This window comes from Protopterus annectens, chromosome 14.part0 (genome assembly GCF_019279795.1).
Source record: "Protopterus annectens isolate FY-2018-M chromosome 14.part0, PAN1.0, whole genome shotgun sequence".
In the NCBI taxonomy this organism is placed as follows: Eukaryota; Metazoa; Chordata; order Ceratodontiformes; family Protopteridae; genus Protopterus; species Protopterus annectens.
In genome coordinates this window covers 908,576,226-908,594,645 of record NC_056748.1, presented here as the reverse complement: position 1 = coordinate 908,594,645, position 18,420 = coordinate 908,576,226, and the positions used below count along the sequence as shown (strand labels likewise).

General features: G+C 38.0%; 1 protein-coding gene across 1 annotated transcript in view; it reads right to left on the bottom strand.

Moving 5' to 3' along the window:
- CPEB3 (cytoplasmic polyadenylation element binding protein 3) overlaps positions 1-18,420 on the bottom strand; it is a 1,212,550-nt gene that overhangs the window by 905,197 nt on the left and 288,933 nt on the right. The window lies entirely within an intron of this gene.

The window sequence follows — 18,420 nt, the reverse complement described above, 5'->3', positions numbered from 1 at the left end:
CTTATCACCAGCATTTCTCCACTATGCCAGAATGATCTGTTTGGGGAAACAATGGGCAAGCACAGTTCTCAGGCTGCATAGCCACTTGTGGGTGCTGAGACAGGGAGACTAAAAATGTACAGCTGAACTCCTTCAAAAAAAAGGGGCATTGTCTATGAAAGAAAAAGCCCTCCATTATACGAAATTCAGCAAGAATTATGTATGAACATAAGCTAGGGTTACCACCTGTCCCTTGCAATTGTATCCTAAAAAAAAAAAAAAACATGAAAAATGCAAATGTCTCAACTCCAGGGAAAGAAATGTTTTCTGGCTTTCATCCAACTTTTGCAGATACATATGAATTTTCATCTGAGATGCAACTAAACTTCTGCAACATCTGGATTGTAACTTTTGTACTGAAGTTAAATACGCTGTTTACCGGTGACTGTTGATTTAGTTTACCCTGCAAAGTCTCACACTTCTATTAAAAAACTCATACTCATCTGAAGAGGAACGAATGTGTTTTTCAAAAGAAAACAAACCTTTTTGCTTAATGTATATACAACTTAAGAGTTTCCATATTCTTTGGCTGATAAGTAATTCTAGCTTGCAGCTTCTTGTAGTAATATTTACCTTTTGATATTTCAACTAAATTTACACAGATTTATGCAAAAATATGACATGCCTCAACTACTCTGAAGGGTGTGACACCACAGAAAAAGTTTGAAAAAACACTATTAGGCATATGCAGTGCAAAGTAAAGGGCGAAATAAGGTAAAAAGTCCCAGGTTTGTATTACTCTTGTGTACTTCTAAATGTTTTACTGTGCTTATAAAATAGATCAGATGCAATTTCTACAGTGAAATTTAAAAATGTACACCGTGTGTGTCCGATATTTTGTAGTTTTGCATTTACTAAATAATGACAGTTGGCCTTCTGTTTATTCAGGGCATCATTCATACCCCAAGAAGAAATGTGTGGTATGCCACAGATTCATAACTATAACTCAATCTAAACTGTCCATTTTATTAAATTGTACTTTATGGCCATGCATTTGATGCCTGAAAGCCTTTAGATTTACAAATATTAAGTAATAGTATGGATAGACAAACATAAAAAAAGTATTATAAACATTTTTCATTGTTACTGCAGTGGTGGTGCTGCAGTAGCATTGTCGCCTCACAGTAAGACGTCCTGTTCCGATTCTCAGCTAGAGCGTCTTCTGTGTGGAGACATGCGTGAATGGGCGTACCTTCATTGAAGGTTGTGAGCCAGGGCCGGCAACTCGGCACGCAAAAATCTACTGCCAATCATTAGCGGACTGGAGTTCCGCTGTAGCGACCCCTAACCGGGAAAAGCCGAAAGACACAACAAACATTTTTCATTGTTGTACATTACATATGTTTTCTGTTTTAATAATCGTTCATTCCACCATTACATAAATCGCTCCGGTCCTGTTTTCCCTGAAATTTCACTCATTCTCCTCCTGTATGTATTGTTCCCAAGAATTCCATTTATTTCTATGTAGTTAGCTCCTTTCATTTTCTAAAGAACCTGCCTCTAATTACTTTACCTCCTTTACAACATTTAATACTTCAGTTAAGGTTGGTTTAAATTTTTATTTCCATTTTCTAGTAACTGCTCTTCATTTAGTAAGGCCTTACAAAGTCTAGGCAATTCAATTTCTATATCCCATCTCAAAAGAATAAGCTCCTAAGTTACAATAATATGATCTCACAACACTTCTGACAAAGAACCCTGTAGTGAATTTTTAAAACCGGACAACTCATTACATTCCCAAAAACTACGTTCCCAATTACCCCTCTGTTTTTCACCACACCTAAAAATATCTGCTATCAACCTGAGGAAAGTTATCTGAAGTCTCTTTGGGCTATAAAAATAGCTATGCAAACACTCTAGACAGCCTTCTCCATCCCACCCAGTCACCAGCTGTGCCAATTCCAAATCATGGCTGCCTATGACAGTCCTTATCCTACCACCAAGGGCAAAAGATGCTAGCTAGATCTGTAGGACAATGGTGGCCCACCAGGAGAAACTTTCACATTACTCAGATCAGCCATCCAGTAAAATCCCATAGTTTTCAACTTCTGTGAAAATCCTAATTTTTGTGCTGCTTTAAGGAAACTCGTGCTTAAATATAGTGATACTATGTATGTGTACATGTGTGTGTGTGTGTGTGTGTGTGTGTGTGTGTGTGTGTGTGTGTGTGTGTGTGTGTGTGTGTGTGTGTATGTATGTGTATGTATGTGTGTGTATGTATGCATACGTATGTGTGTATGTATGAGTGTGTGTATGTATGTGTATGTATGTATGCGTATGTGTATGTATGTCTATGTATATGTGTGTGTATGTATGTATATGTATGTGTGTGCGTATGTATACGTATGTGTGTGTATGTATGTCTATGTATGTATATGTGTGTGTGCGTATGTATGTATCTGTGTATGTATGCATACGTATGTGTATATATGTATGCGTGTGTGGATGTGTGTATGTATGTATGTATGTGTATGTATGTCTATGTATATGTGTGTGTATGTATGTCTATGTATGTATATGTGTGTGTATGTATGTGTGCATGTATGTGTGCATGTGTGTGTGTGTGTGTGTGTGTGTGTGTGTGTGTGTGTGTACACATCATCAGTTTGTATTTAGGGTCATTGAATTTTTCACCCACATATTAAACGTGGTGACATTAATAAACTTGATACGCAATAATATGAATGGATAGTCCACTTAAAAGCTAATGTACATCCAGGTTTAAATAAACAGGTGACCCTTAAACCTATTTCAAAGTATAAACAACAAATGGTTAAGTAGGAAATTATATCCTGTTTTGAATTATTTTTTTATAAACCATTATATGTTTCTTACATAGTTTTTGCTCATTCCCTATGTATTTAATTCTTTAATTAATATGTTTGTATGATAGGATGGGCTGTGTCACGTTTTAACAATTTCTATTTAAATGGATGCTTGTTCTTAATTTTTTGAAACACTGAAGAAGGACCTGATGTCTGAAAGCTTTATTTGGAATAAATGGTTCACATTGTGAATAGTGCTTTATTTCATATTTCCTTGTTTTTGCTACACTTCACTTTACCAACCTGCACATCTTGGATTTTTTTGAACTCTTTGCTTGTTTGTTGGTGAGCAGGTGGATGTAGACCTGATTTATTGGAACTATTGGATTCACTACGACACAGCCTACTACTAAACTAACAGGCTCCATGGGTAGGTCTCTGTATTCAATTTTACAATGAGAAAATCCTTTACTAAATCGTACTGAATCTTCTATGAATGCAGGTGTGAGTACTACTTCGGTAGAGTTTTCTCTCCAAATCCAGTCCCTGGAGCGTAAGGCAAAAACTTTTAAAAAGCTACAGTGGCAGCGTTTCAATTTTCTTGCCTGTATAGAATTGAGTATTGTTCCACAGGGTTCGCGTGTACTGAATATGCCCTCATATGGCAATACCTATCGTGAATTACTTAAAAAATGGCAAGAATTAAATATCAAACTCAGTTTAAATTATATGGTGTTGATGAATGATTTTTTTGCCAACATAGGGCAAGAACTATGCTTAGATATTGAAGCGCTGGAAAAAGAACTGTGGTTCACCTTTTTTTAATGACTGTATTTCTTTATATGAAGACATGCTGACACGTACATCTGATTTGGACAAGCAGGTAGAGAATACTAAAAAGAGAAAGCTCCAACGTGACACTGATTATTTTAATAATGACAGATTTTTTTCCTGGCCCAAATGAACTGTTAACAAAAGTTCTATTACTACACAAACAAAAAAGGGCTCAATGTATCAATTAGACAGCTTTGAGCCTCTAGCAAATCAGCAGAATGTGGTTGCGGTTGCCGCAACTCCATTGGCTTGCGAACTGTCCTCTAACCAATCACAAAATAGATCGGACTTCCTGGTGACGTCCCCTACTAAAAATCAAATTGAAGATGCTAACCAGAGGGAAAGAAGCACGATGGATTCAAATGCATTTTCTGAGATCAATGCTTCAGCTAAACAACCTGGGGCTGGCTTAATTTCCCAGTCCACTTTTTTAGACAAGAACCTTCGAGTGACCGTGAATTTATCGGAGCAAATTCATATCCAGAAGCAGGACTTAATCAGGAACCACTCATAATCGTGCTGGCGACCCAGAAACGGCCCTACAATACGAAGCAAAGTGAACAAACATCAATAAGTGAAACTGTACCTTTTAATGATGTTATGGAAAGTAGAAATAACACTGCAAATGGGAAAATGTGTAATGTGATTAATTTATCAAGTTATGAACTCACTAGTGCTGACATTTCATTACTATCACATGGTATTAAATTTAAACCAGCTGGAGTGGATAATATGATTAATGCAATTACTGACCTGAAGGTTTTCTCACATACTTTGAATTTGAAGAATGTTTTCAAGGACTGTAATATAGGCATGTCAGGTGTTTGTAAAAGTAGTAGTACATTATAACCAATGGGTGATCCAGTTATTACTGCTTTTAATAATATTTGTGAAAAACAGATTTGAGAGTTATAGGAGTTGAATTCCTTTAAAAAAATGTATAATTTGACACATGATGAATTTAATGCTTTAAAGGTTTTACAGTAGAATGAAAATATAGTAATAAAAGAAGCTGACAAAGGGGGCTGTGTTGTAATAATGGATTTATGTAACTATATCATGGCAATGAATGATTTAATTTCTGACACATAAGTATTTAACCCTATTACTGTTAAGGAAGTTAATTTAATTATTAGCAAGATTAACATGTGTATTTACGACCTACAACTAATGAATAATATACACCTGGATACCTTTAATTACTTCATTGTATCGTGCCCAACCATCCCAGTGCTATATGGCTTACCAAAAGTTTACAAATCTCCCAATAACCCACCAATGAGACCTATGGTCTCTGGTAGGGGTTGGATAACAGAGCCCCTATTAGTCTATTTGCAAAATATTTTGAGAACTTACTTGGGATATGTGCCTAGTTACATTAAAGATACAGGTGACTTTCTAATTAAGTTATATGAATGGTGGAACAGTACTACAGTAAGAAATGTTTTATTTGCAACATCTGACATCAAATTTCTTTTTACTGTAATCCCAAATATATATGGCATAGACCGGATAAGGGAAATTCTGACAGAACATGGTCAACATACTGTGAGGGAGACTGAGACCATCTGTGAGCTTCTGGATTTGGTGTTAGAAAAGAATACATTCATTTTTAACAGCTATATCATCAGTCATCAGGGGTGGCGATGGGCACTACAGTAACAAACACATATGCTAACTAAACCCTAAGTAAATGGGGAGCAACTGCCATATACGATGAGAATAATATATATGCTTCTAAAGTTCTTTTTTATAAACGTTTTGTTGATATATTTTTAATTTGGGGAGGTAATAAAGATGATTTGGTAGATTTTCATGCATATTTGGGTCAGACCACTGATGTTTTAAAATTTGAGATGAATATGTCTGATACTGGAATACATTTTCTTGACGTTCAAATTTTTCTGATTGACAGTGGCCTGGATACCTGCATATATAGGAAGGATATGCATACAAATAAAATAGCTTCATAAGAGCGGTATGCATGCAAAACACACTTTTAAAGGTATTACTAGGAGTCAATACATATGAGCCAGTAGACAACACCACAGTGGACACCGGTGTTAAACAAATGGACCAAATGACCAATGAGTTGTTGGCAAGGGGCTATGATATCAGTGAATTAAGTATGTTTAGAGATGATGTAATGAGACTGAGGGATGGACAGGCTAAACGATTTTTTCATATAGCATTGACAATGGTGATGCACAACATGAAAGGAATGGTACACAACCCCTTAGATATTTAATGACATATAGTAGAGCAAGTGAATCTGTTGAAAGAATTATTAGAGATAACTGGGATATATTGAAAGCTATACCTGGCCATGGAAAATGGCTTCCCAAGAAACCCCTATTCACAAAAGGATTGTGAAAACTTAAAACAACGTTTATGTTATAAAGATTTCTCCCTAAATAAAAAGGCTTGTATTAACTTATAATACTAAAGGAACTGTGCCATGTTATAATTGCTCTTGCGGTTCAAGTATATGCTACTCTAATGAATTTGTGTGTCCCATTACCAAAAGTAAATTTGTATTTAACTGTACAGCTACTTGTAATACATCTTTAGTTGTATATCTGGCTACCTGCACACTAAGCGTAGGATTCTATGTAGGAAAATCAGCAAGAAGACTATGTGACAGGATAATAGAACACAGATCAGATATACATAGGGGTATAGAGACTAACTCACTAGCAAAACATATACAGGAACAGGGTGCTTCTCATCAGTTTGTATTTAGGGTGATTGAATTTTTACACCCACATATTAGACGTGGTGAAATTATTAAACTTGATACGAAAGAATATGAATGGATAGTCCGCTTAACAACTGATATACATCCAGGTTTAAATAAACAGGTGACCCTTAAACCTACTTTAAACTCTAAACAACAAATGGTTAAGTAGGAAATTATATCCTGTTTTGAATTATTGTCTTTTTATAAACCATTATATGTTTCTTACATAGTTTTTGCTCATTCCCTATGTATTTAATTCTTTAATTAATATGTTTGTATGACAGGATGGGCTGTGTGACATGTTTTAACAATTTCTAATATTTAAATGGATGCTTGTTTTTAATTTTGGAAACACTGAAGAAGGACCTGATGTCTGAAAGCTTTATTTGGAATAAACGGTTCACGTTGTGAAGAGTGCTTTGTTGTTTCATATTTTGTTGTTTTTGCTACACTTCACCAACCTGTACATCTTGGATTTTTTTGGACTTATTACCTTGAAGATGCCAAGTTTATTACTCTGGTTGACATGTAATGGAAGCTTGTTCATGTGGCAGGAAAGAAACTGGAATAGGAGCCTAACATGTCTTATTTACCTGTTGAAGGAAAATATTCCCTTTAGCTAAGTATTTGAAAACCACTTGTTCTGTGAAGGAACATGAACTGGATCCCTCACAGCCCACAAGGCTCGGTACAGATCACAACAGAAAAGTCTACAACAAACCAAGTACAGACAGAGGGCTGCCAAGCCTATCCAAGTAAAGGGTGGTCCTGCAGCCACTTTTAGTTTGGATCTCCATGGTCTCTTGATTGAGATGTTTAGACAAATACTTGCCAAAAGGTTAACTACATTCAATAACAGATCTGATGAGGAATGAGTAAAGGTGAATCAAGACTTCTATGAATCTACAGGAGATGTCCTCTCAAAGTAGATGAAACATCAGAATGTTTTTTCATCTTCTATGGAAACATGATAGCCACAAGATATCAACAAGACCAACTTGACCCCAAAAGATAACACAAAAAAATGAGAAACTGGAAGCTCTTGCCAGTGGATAAAGATAGCAAGATATAAACACTAAAAATGTTTTTAGTCCCTTTAATTTTATACACAGATCAGGTATATTTTTATCAACCAGAGGAGAAGTTGCGCAGAGTAAAGAATTCAAAAATGTTATTTTGGAGGACAAGAGGGCAAGAGTCACGTGGGATGAGTTGATCCACCCAATAGAACAATGAGGTTTAGGTTTACCTGCTTTGAAGGGATACTTTAAAGTCACACAATTAACACATAACACAGGCAGAAAGCTATAACTCAAAGTGGAAAGGGATGGTGATGATGAAGCAGGGGGTAATTCAAGAAATAAGGAAAGAATGGGATTTTAGATGCACATCCTTAAGGAGAGCAGTCGTACAGAATATTATATTTACAAAGCAGCAGAAAGTATACTAAGAACGAAGCCAAAATGGAAATGTAGAAAAGAAATTCTGCCAATTAGGGATAGAGAGAGTAAGCAAAAGGGTTAAAATGTAGTGCAGGAAGCTGGCAACAGAACCAATGTATTGAGAACAAATAATTAGAGAGGGAAAGGTAACAGAATGGGAAGAGGCCTAGAAGACATTTGGATCGCAGGCTAGTGACTAACATCAATCCCAGACAGGGAAGGCAAAGGAGAGACAGAAACGGGAAGGAGAATCACCTGCAGCGGTTGAGTTTTTAACCAAATCTAGAACAGAAGCTGCTGTTAAAAAACGTTAATTAGTGGGCGTATAAAAATACTGCACTCTACATATAGGAATTAATCAGAAGAGGTCAGTAAAGATTTGGCAGAGAGGTCAGATGTGCAATTCAAAAATAAATGATGGGAGGACATATCTACTTCTTCCAAACATGCAACAAAAAATAGAAGATTTCGAATTTTTGCTTGGAACTGTGTGCATAGATACTTTTATACCCCGAGCAGATTCCAAAGATTTTTTCCTCAGGTAGATGACAGACAAGGCTGCAATGGGGAAGAAAGCGATACCTGGAAGCACGTGTTCATGGACTGTAATGAGCTGGCAGATTTCAAAAATTCTCTGCACAATACTCTGTCAGGAACAATGAGTGAACAAATGAATGCAACTAAAGAAATAATTTCTTGAACTGGGATATAGGCTCTCAATTGCCTAGACATAGAAAGGGTTTTATTAAGTTTAATTCTAGTGGTTGCCAAAAAGCAATTACTAGAAAAATGGATATAAAAATCTAAACCAACTATACCTGAAGCAGTGAATACTGTAGCAGATATAAAGGAGCAGCAGGTGGGACCTTTAGAAAAGGGTAGGAGCAACTCGCATAGAAAAACGCCAGTATTGTTCTTTCTGAAGAATGTTGAAATCCCAGAAAGCTTAGAAAACACAATTCTATTATTAACACATCTTTCCTACAAAGAGTGAGCACCACCACTTACTGCTTTGGAGCTGAAAACTCCAGCCTTGTACCACGCAGCTTAAGTGACACATTAGATGCCATGTTCTGTCGAATTTCCCAGACTGCAGTCCTAAGTACACATTACAGATAAGTGGAGCAAGTCATTTTTTAACAATGAAACCCTCTCATTTCCAAATGAGAGAAGTGGAAAGTCAGCCAATTTAGAAGTTGCTCTGAAAGGTCAAGTCACATACACAGTAAGCAGTGCCACTGAAGTTTCCATCTAGCCAACTCTGTGCTTGTAGGTGCTCTTGTATAATAAAAACAGGTGCAATATGTTGACCTATGTGTATATCAAATGGAAATGAAATATCCTGCACTTGAAGGAGGCACTTCTATGCATATGCTGATTTGTAGCAAATAGTACTACTTTGTCTGGGTACCAAGTTACTATAGATATCTGCCAAAAACAAATCATGGACTTTATTGTACAAAATGGCCTTTTGAGTTAAGGCCATGGCAATGTACTGACATAGCACAACATCTGTATGAAAAGCTAAATGTAGATAGAATTGTCAGTGCAATTTTACTGCACTTTTACAAGGAATACAACCCTTCAAGGAATAATCTAATGGTTACTGGGCTATAAGGAACTCTGGAATAGTGAAACAAAATCTCTCAAATTACCGGTGATAGAAAACTTATTGTTGTCGAGAAACAGGACAGATCCAACAAAATCTTATTAACTCTTTGAGGTTTTCCTTAAAAAAATCAATGACATATGAAAAACTGCCCCCCCCCCCCCCTTATTAGATTCATTATGTTGATGATTCCAGCCAGTTCTACACTGCTTGGTTTCTGCATTTTGCACAAACTACGCTGAAAGACACTTAGCTACATTACAAAACAGGATATCCATCTGTGCAGTTTTGGGAAACAGTTTGGAATCAAACTATATGCTACTCTAAAGACGGCTGTTGTGCTTTGGTAACAATGATGAATCACCGCAGAGGTAATTAGTGTGATGAAACATCATGTGATAGGCACGAAGACAAAATGAAGTTATGCAGATAGCAGTCAGTAGAAATGCAGACTGTACACACTGAAATACAACCCAGTCTCAGAGTCAAGAAGCCAGACGCTCGTGATGATTTCCTTGAGCTGCTACTAAGCATCTTTCAAAGAACAGATTTAAGTGCACTTACTCTAGACAAAAATGCCTACCATAAAGCAGCAACATGCAAAAATGATCGATTCCTACAGCAAAGCAATTAAGCCCTGAATCTGACCCAGGCAACCAGTATTAGATGAGTGGTAATGAAATAGAAGGTGTAAGAATGAAGGGGCATAGCCTTCTTGTCTTTTGCAGGGGGTTGCTTGTACTCACAGACACTCTAGGCAGTGCGATCATCCCTGTTGGATACAGTGAAAATCAGTGCTCTTGCCGCCAGGGAAGGGAGAGGAGCTGCTTGGATGGAGCAATGCTTAAAGCAAGGGGATATCCTCTGCAGACAGCCCAGTGCACATCCTTCCCTAATGCCTCTCATCTGGTGTGTGCAATTAGGGCTGGGGATAAAATAAGAAAAAACACTCGCCCCCTGATGACCTGCCCTGGAGATGGAGAGCAAATGAGCCAAATGACCAAGAAGGGGGCCAAAGATTGAAAGGCACACGGGGCAAAGACAGGCAAAAAAATAAATAAAAGCGGTCTTTATCTGAGCTTTAGAAAACACCTCTCTGTGAGGTCATTAAGGAATTGGTCTGGCATATATGCCACAGCAGGCTGATTCTACAATGACCTTCCAGGTGTTTAATGACTAGTTTTTTTAGATGGTTGTAAGCATCTAATCAAAATTCCTTTAACAAAATTTAAACTACAGTTTTTAAAGCTGGAGAGCAAAGTCCACCACAAATTCCCATGAAGGACACCTTCTGTGTTGTGTCCTCTGTTTATTATATAAAACTCAAAAGTTGCAAGCCTCAAAAAAAAATATACAAAATAAAAAGGAATTTAAAAAAAATGGTTAAATCATCTTTCTTTTGAATAGTCCACCAAATGGTCCAAGATCAAATGACAGATTACTGCTGCGTGTGTTACTGGTCAGCAAAAAAACTTCATCAAAGCACACAGTAGAAGAAAAAGGAAAGAACCTCAGAACCCTCTGCCAACCATATCTCCATTACATATACATTCACACAAAATAATACTGACATTCTGTGATCATACAAATATATTCAATGACAAATGCCAGCATACTGTACATATTTGATGAAAAAGTAACTTTTCCTTTTATACATATATATATATATATATATATATATATATATATATATATATATATATATATATATATATACACACACACACACACACACACACACACATATATATATATATATATATATATATATATACACACACACACACACACACACACACACACACACACATATATATATATATATATATATATATATATATATATAAAAACACATGCATTTTATGTACGTTTATATACACACACACATATATTGGGTTCTACCTAAATTGATCCAATGCTAATAATGTCAACATAAAACATATCTAAAACACAGTATATTAATTAAATCAATATTATAGCAGGAGCAGTAAAGGGTATATGCCCTTTCCCCACAGTCATGGAACCTCTAAGTTGGTGTATTTAAGTAGCAGGGGGTGTGGGAGAGACAGTCCCCACATGGAGGGAGCAATGTCCCATTGCAAAAACATTAATTTTAGATATGCTCAGTTTCTGTTGATATTTTGTGTTAAGATACTTTTCATTAGATATTTTTGATGTCAACATTATTAGCAAAAGATAGCTCTCTTGCACTAGCTAACTAGCTATATATCATATACACACGCTACATAGAAGTGTATATATTACATATAATATATACACACACACACACACACACACACACACACACACACACAAATCTACCTTGTATGTGTGAAACATGTTGGTTACAACAGCAGCCTTGTATTTAGAGTTGCAGAGATCTGGAGTCATCACAGTTGCATTTCTGGTTATGCTTTAATGCAGATCACCACTGCACTGCTGTCAGATACGTTGTATGGCAGGTAATCTACACGCCAGAAGAACTCTGCAGGTGCAGCTGTATTTACAACTGCATAAAGTTATCACTAGTGGTTTCCAGCTTCAGCATGCTTCCACAGAATTAAATACAGGTGCAATGTATACTCTATTTAAAAGCTACAATTATGATGCAACAGTTACCTCAATCATTAAAAATTATTACAAACTGTATATGACAAACATGTATAACTAGTAGTGCCTAACAATTTGAAATTCAAAGGAAAAATGCACCTCCTCTTCTGCTAAACTCTTACAAGTTTCTTTATCTGAACTTCATTTCATAGCAAATGAAACAAGATATCTTACAGCAGGTAAGGATTTCAAAACCAGCATCCTGTCTCACTTGACAGTACCAATCGCAAGACAATGGATAACGGGTTCAGGTGCACAGCTTCATGTAACACCATCTGCCTTACAAACAACCGGGATGACCAGTAAGGAAAAAAATCAACCTACTAGTATTACACTCCTCTATTCTGAAAATGGCAAGGAAACTATAGAGCAATGGGTGACAAGGATGATTACCAGTACAGGAAATGTCACCCTTATTGAAAATTACTTGAGAACAAATGAGCAATGCCTTTAATTCCTCAAGTGCATTATTATGCCCTTTAAACATTTACACAATCAATTATCATTAGATTAGCAGCTTCTTGCAATAACTAGGACACTACATAAACACTATACCTGTACTACATGTCTGTACCATTTAAAGATTCCTCACAGTTTCAAAAAATGTCAAATATCTATCCCACTATCAGAGAGGCAGCCATTCTCTGTATGATACTGCTGACCTAAATTTGGCTAGGGTCATTGGCACAAAAGTCACTTTTGCAGAGAGAAGTTTCAATAACCACAGGTTAGGTTACCTGTCTTGGGGGGGGGGGGGGGGGTGAGATGGCTCAGTGCAATCCACTACTCAATTATCCTCACAGGAGGAAAACTGGACCGTTACTCTTCATTGTATTCATGGATTCTCTTGTTTGGTTCCTGGTCCTTTATGAGGGAGACTGGAGGAAAGCAAGACCCCAAAAACAACATGAGCAAAATGTCAAAAATGTTGCAGTTATGGCAACATGGTACCTGTATAAAGCCATCAAGTTCATGTCACAGGGGTAACATTATGTATAGCTAAGCCGAAACGGCCAGCTGCTCTGTCCAACTCTGAAACCAGCCCTCAGAGCAGACAATGTCTTACCTATCTGGAGGCTTTCCCCTTCAGAGGAAAAAGACCCATGCCTGCCTCAATGGATCATACCAGGGTTATCGTCAGGGATGTAAAGGGCTAGGGACATTCACATAATTAGATGTCAATGAGAGAAACAGTTTTAAAAAATGGAAGAAATGAAACTCGAAAATAATGAAGTCAGCATACTCAAGGGTTAATTCAATGCTCTTCAGCCTTAGATCAGTAAATCAATAAAGCAGGTGAAGATTTCATTACTCCAATAATAAAGTCAAATGCTTCATCTGACAGAATTCACAAGGTCCATCACAGCAGCATCATGGAGTGGCCAACCCATATTCCAACATGCCAAGAGACTACAGATATTACATTTGCATGGATCCTGAAAGCATTACTCCTTGGACCGGCCTATGTGCCACAATCCTCACTAATTTCAGAGCACACCAGTTTTGAGATCTACCTAAGAAAGTTGGTAGTTTTAGTCAGAATTCATTGAAATTCTATGCACAAGACAACAGTACTGCACTGTGCTTTAAGACACTTACTGAGGCAAACAGATGTAAACAAAATTTTTCTTCGTCCGCAATTTTAGGTCCCACTCAAAGAACAAGCAAAACAACACAGAAAGGTGTTAGCATTTTTTTAGTGTGTGGTTGCTACATGTTTCAAAATACTAGATGTTTTTAAATGTTTGTTCTTTTGTTCCCAGACATTCATTATGAAATTCAGAGTTAACAACTCAGTTGCAGTTACTGCCCTGCAATGCCAAATAAAGAGCTGGTAGAGAGATCACAATCCAGACTATTTTGTAGCAATGCATTACATTACATATAGTAGGTTACCATGAAAATATGTACAAAAATGTCTTTATAGAAGAATTTACAGAAGCGGAAAAACCCAAAATAAAATAATCATAAAACAAAATTCAGTCCTATAAGGACTAAAATGTCAGGCTCTGAAGATGTCCAGCAGATACAGCATGAATATTTATTGTACAGCTATTACAGCAACTTTGCAAGAAAAACAAACAATCTCCATAGAATACAAGTACAGAACAAGCTTCAGCAGTCATTCGGACTCAATTACAGGTCTTTTTCAGACATAACTCTACGTTTCATTAATGATACTTTTATGCTCTGCTGTGCCATCTAGAAGATGATTTGCAACTTTTATATTTTATTAATTTTTTTTTTTGGTCTCATTAGCTGAGTAAATGTGCCTACACCAACTGATTCTTTCCAGAATAAAAACAAAATGGTATACAGTAACCAAATTGTAACAGGAGATGCTTAGCATTACACAGGTCTAAACTAACAGTGCCTGCCTTAACTTGGCAGTAACAAGTTAAACATTACCCTTATGTATGCAGAGTTTTATGTACAATGGAAAAGCTAGACCCAGAGCTTCAGCACATATTTTATGTACTTAATTTATTCCGATACTATCTTATATACAGTCGACATGTAGATGATATCAGGATGCACTGGGTACACCTGGTACAAAAGTCCTTATTAATCAATGAAGCATTATATGAAGGCACACAGGTATTAATATTCTACTTTTTCATTTTACACAGGTACGTGCATACAAAAATGACAAACACAACAACATGCAGTCTGCAATTCCAGCACTAGTCTAAAGTAATGACAAAAATATTGAACTGGGGAACCTCTCGCTGTGAGGCGACAACGCTATCCATTGCATCAGTTTACGATACAAAAGAAAAAGGTGAACTTCCCTACTAAATTGTAAATACAGACTTTGAAAAAAAAAAAACTGACAGCACTTAAAGGAATCTTTGGAGGAATTACTTAAAGCAACATAGTAATAACAATCACTAAGGCTGGGAATGTTAACTGAACTTCTTAAAAATTAATCTTCAAGTGTTCATATACCTGATGCTCTAGAGTTAAACTAATCTTACCTTCACTTGAACAACTCAAGAGAGGTGTCCTGCAAGTGCCAACTGTATGTCCCTATTCATTTCTATTTATTTATTGACATTTGTTGACTGGGAAAGTACACTGGGCCAGAAACCCATTTTCAGTGGAAGCCCAGGGAGAAAAGCTCCACAATGAGTAAAACAACATCAGATTACAGAAGATAGGTAGCTATACAATTTTAGAAAAAAAGACTTTAAACTATATAAAAATATAGACAATTATCACAGCCTAGCAAACTTATTAACAAATACTTTAACAGCTTCTGTTTAACACAGAGGTGAAAGTAAAGACATGTTGCAGAAAAAAATAAATTATATTCAATTCAATTTAAGTACACTGCCTTAAAAACTGAGCTATACACTAGTACCCACTCACTATATATACATACATTTTTTTTCACCATGGAACGAGTTAAGGAGAAATCATAGATGGATTGGTTGTTAGTGATTGGTTGTAGATTTAGACAGAGGAGTATTAAGGAGAAAATTATGGAGGTCTGGTATTAAGGGAGCAAGGACATGTGGGGTTGTTAAGATAGTAGTTTTCTAGTCAGGATTTAAAACAATTAAGGGAATCTAACAAATTAATAGATGTTTGGTAGAGCATTCCATAATTTAGCTATGGAATAGGAGTATAGGCTTTGTCCTACTCTTTTGTTTGGTTTTGATATGATCAGAAGTTGTTTATTTGTGGACCGTAGATTTTTAGAGGGGGGTACAGGGTTGACAGTAGAACAAGGCATTTCTCTGGGTTACATACTAGCTTGTGAGCCAGGGTTAGTTGGGTGTAACTGAGGTATTGAGAGAATTCATTCCAATTAAGCATTTTGACAGCTTGGCAATGTTGGGTACAGTGTTGCAAGCTGGAGGCAAATTTTGCAATTTTATAGTAGCGGCATTGTAGTTTATTGAAGAGGGAGGAATGAAGGTTTGTGAAGATGGGAGTACCATAAAAGAGGGAGGGAAGTAGTAACAACTAGGCCAGCTTGACTTTTTGTGGGTCCAGTCATGTACTTTTGATGCCTGTAGAGTTTACCTAGTTTAAAGTAAGTGCTTTTTATAGCATTAAGACTGTGTTGCTCATAGGAGAGTTTATCGTCTATTGTTATACTAGGTAGTTTTGCAGAATGAACAACCTGAATTTTCATTTCATCTTGAGAGTAAATTATAAAGTCTTGTGGGGTTGGTTTGGCAGAGAAAATAAGTAGTTTAGTTTTTTGGCATTTAGAATTAACTGACAGTCATTAAGCCAAGTTTCTATGGATTCAAATGCGTCTTAGGTTATTTTTAGGAGGTCTTGAAAGTTTTTGGAGGAGTATATAATTGTGGAGTCATCCGCATAATGGACAAGTGTGGTTTGAGGGGACACTAGATGTAAATTGTTTATGAAAATATTAAAGAGCAGGGGTCCTAGGATGGACCCTTGAGGCACTCTAGGTGAAACAGCAGAGCAAACAATCTACCTGATTGTTGTCTTTTGTGTAAGTAGTTAGCAAACCAAGACAGTGTATGTAGGGAGAAGCCTATTTCTGACAGTTGTTGAAGTAGTTTGGTATGTGACACTGTGTCAAATGCCTTGGATAAGTCCAACACGACTACTGAAGTTATTAGACCTGCAACTAAAGCCTTGTTCACTGTGTCTGTGAGGAGAGGAGGGGATTGGTTGTGTTATGGAATGGGTGAAACAGAGTCTAACTAAACTCATATGAATTCCAACTGTTGAGAGGGGATCAGACTGGATTTCACAAGGTTGACTGTTACCCCCAACTGACGGAAGAGGAGGAAAACATAATGAATCGCCTGTATCAGTCAATGCCTCAAAGGTGCCATGAAGAGCCAATCATCAAGATACTGCTTGTTTTAGAAGAAGTTGTTTAACTTCTTTGAGGGCCAACTCCCTTTGACTAGGTGAAACATCTGGGAGATGACGTCTTACTGGAGAGGATTCCAAAAAGGGAATGAAATAGCCTTGAAAATGATATTTAGCACTCACTGATTGGAAGTGATGTTTGTCCAGGCTAGTGGGTGTAGGGAAATGTGACCCTCAAATGCCTCCAGGGCAGAGCACCTGGGCAATGCTTCAGGAGTGCTGACAGGGCTGCTCAGGGAAGGGTTCCCTGGAGCCCTGATTCTGCAGGCCCCCCTGCCTCCAGGGTGTCAGCATCCATTGAAACCTCTCCCCCTGCCTCTGGAAGAAGATTCATCAGGAGCAACCCTGAAAAGGAGAATGTGCCTTATGAACCACATTCTTCCTTGTTCCCTGCTGGGTCTTAGAAGAAAGACCATTGGGGAGTAGAAAGTTTGATCCACACTGCAGACAGAGTCTTCCCTTCCTGCTTGGTGCGGGTTAACGTGTCCTTCATGGAAGGTCCAAAGAGAGAAGAACCATCGAAGAGGGAATTAGTAAAGGACACCTTAAAGGGCTCCACAAACCCGCATAAACATAGCCAGGCATGATGCCTTAAAGAAATGCGTGCACCAGCCGCCCAAGAGGTAGCTTCCACAGCACTGGAAATTAACCCTCATCGAGGAATTCGCAAGGGAGGTCAGAATGGATAGCTTGGGAGACACCTGCTTCAGGGTTCTCCACCGGCAACAACTCTGAAAGGGAGGTGGAAAGCTCTTAGACCAAATCCCTTTAGAGGCAGATAAAATGTGCCAAATAATTTGTCCCTGTCAGTCCAAAGGTAGCAGAGGCATACACCAGCTTCCCAAAACAGTCCATCTCCCAGGACTCCCTGTTCACAGGATGGACCATGGGACTCTGCTCTGCTAGCTCCTTTTTTTGTGGCGGCGACAACCATGATGGCATCGACTGGGACTCCTTTGCTCCAGAAAGAATGATCTGCACTCCAGAAAGAATGATCTGCAGGAGGGCTAAGAAACTTGTCGGCTCTTTTTGGAACAGGCTCCACCATATCTGGTTCCTTCCAGGCCCTGCAGGTGATCCGGTCCAGTAACTCTCCAGAGGGGGGGGGGACGACAAGCAGGAGGTAGACAGACCCATCCCGGATACCTTCAGAAATATGGCGTCCTCCGAAGATGGGGGCTGGGGATACTGTCCGCCCTTTTGCTTCAAGAGTTCAAGGATGTCTCCAAAGGAGACATCGTCGGGCGGAGATCTGGGGGGACCCATCTCCTTCCTCGACATCCATATCCTTGGTGAGGGACTTCAGTGGGGAGTCCTGGTGCCTCCTCTTGGACTTTCCTCTTATGATGAACCTACTCTGCGGGTGGGGAGGGCTCCGGGAGGACTCGGAAGAGATGGGGATTCCCAGAAGGGAGGAAACCCTCTGAAAGCTCAATCAGTAGGGCTGACCCTGGACAGGATGGGAGGCCTTGCCACACGAAGTATTGAGAGGCAGGGAGGGACCCAGAGGTGCGG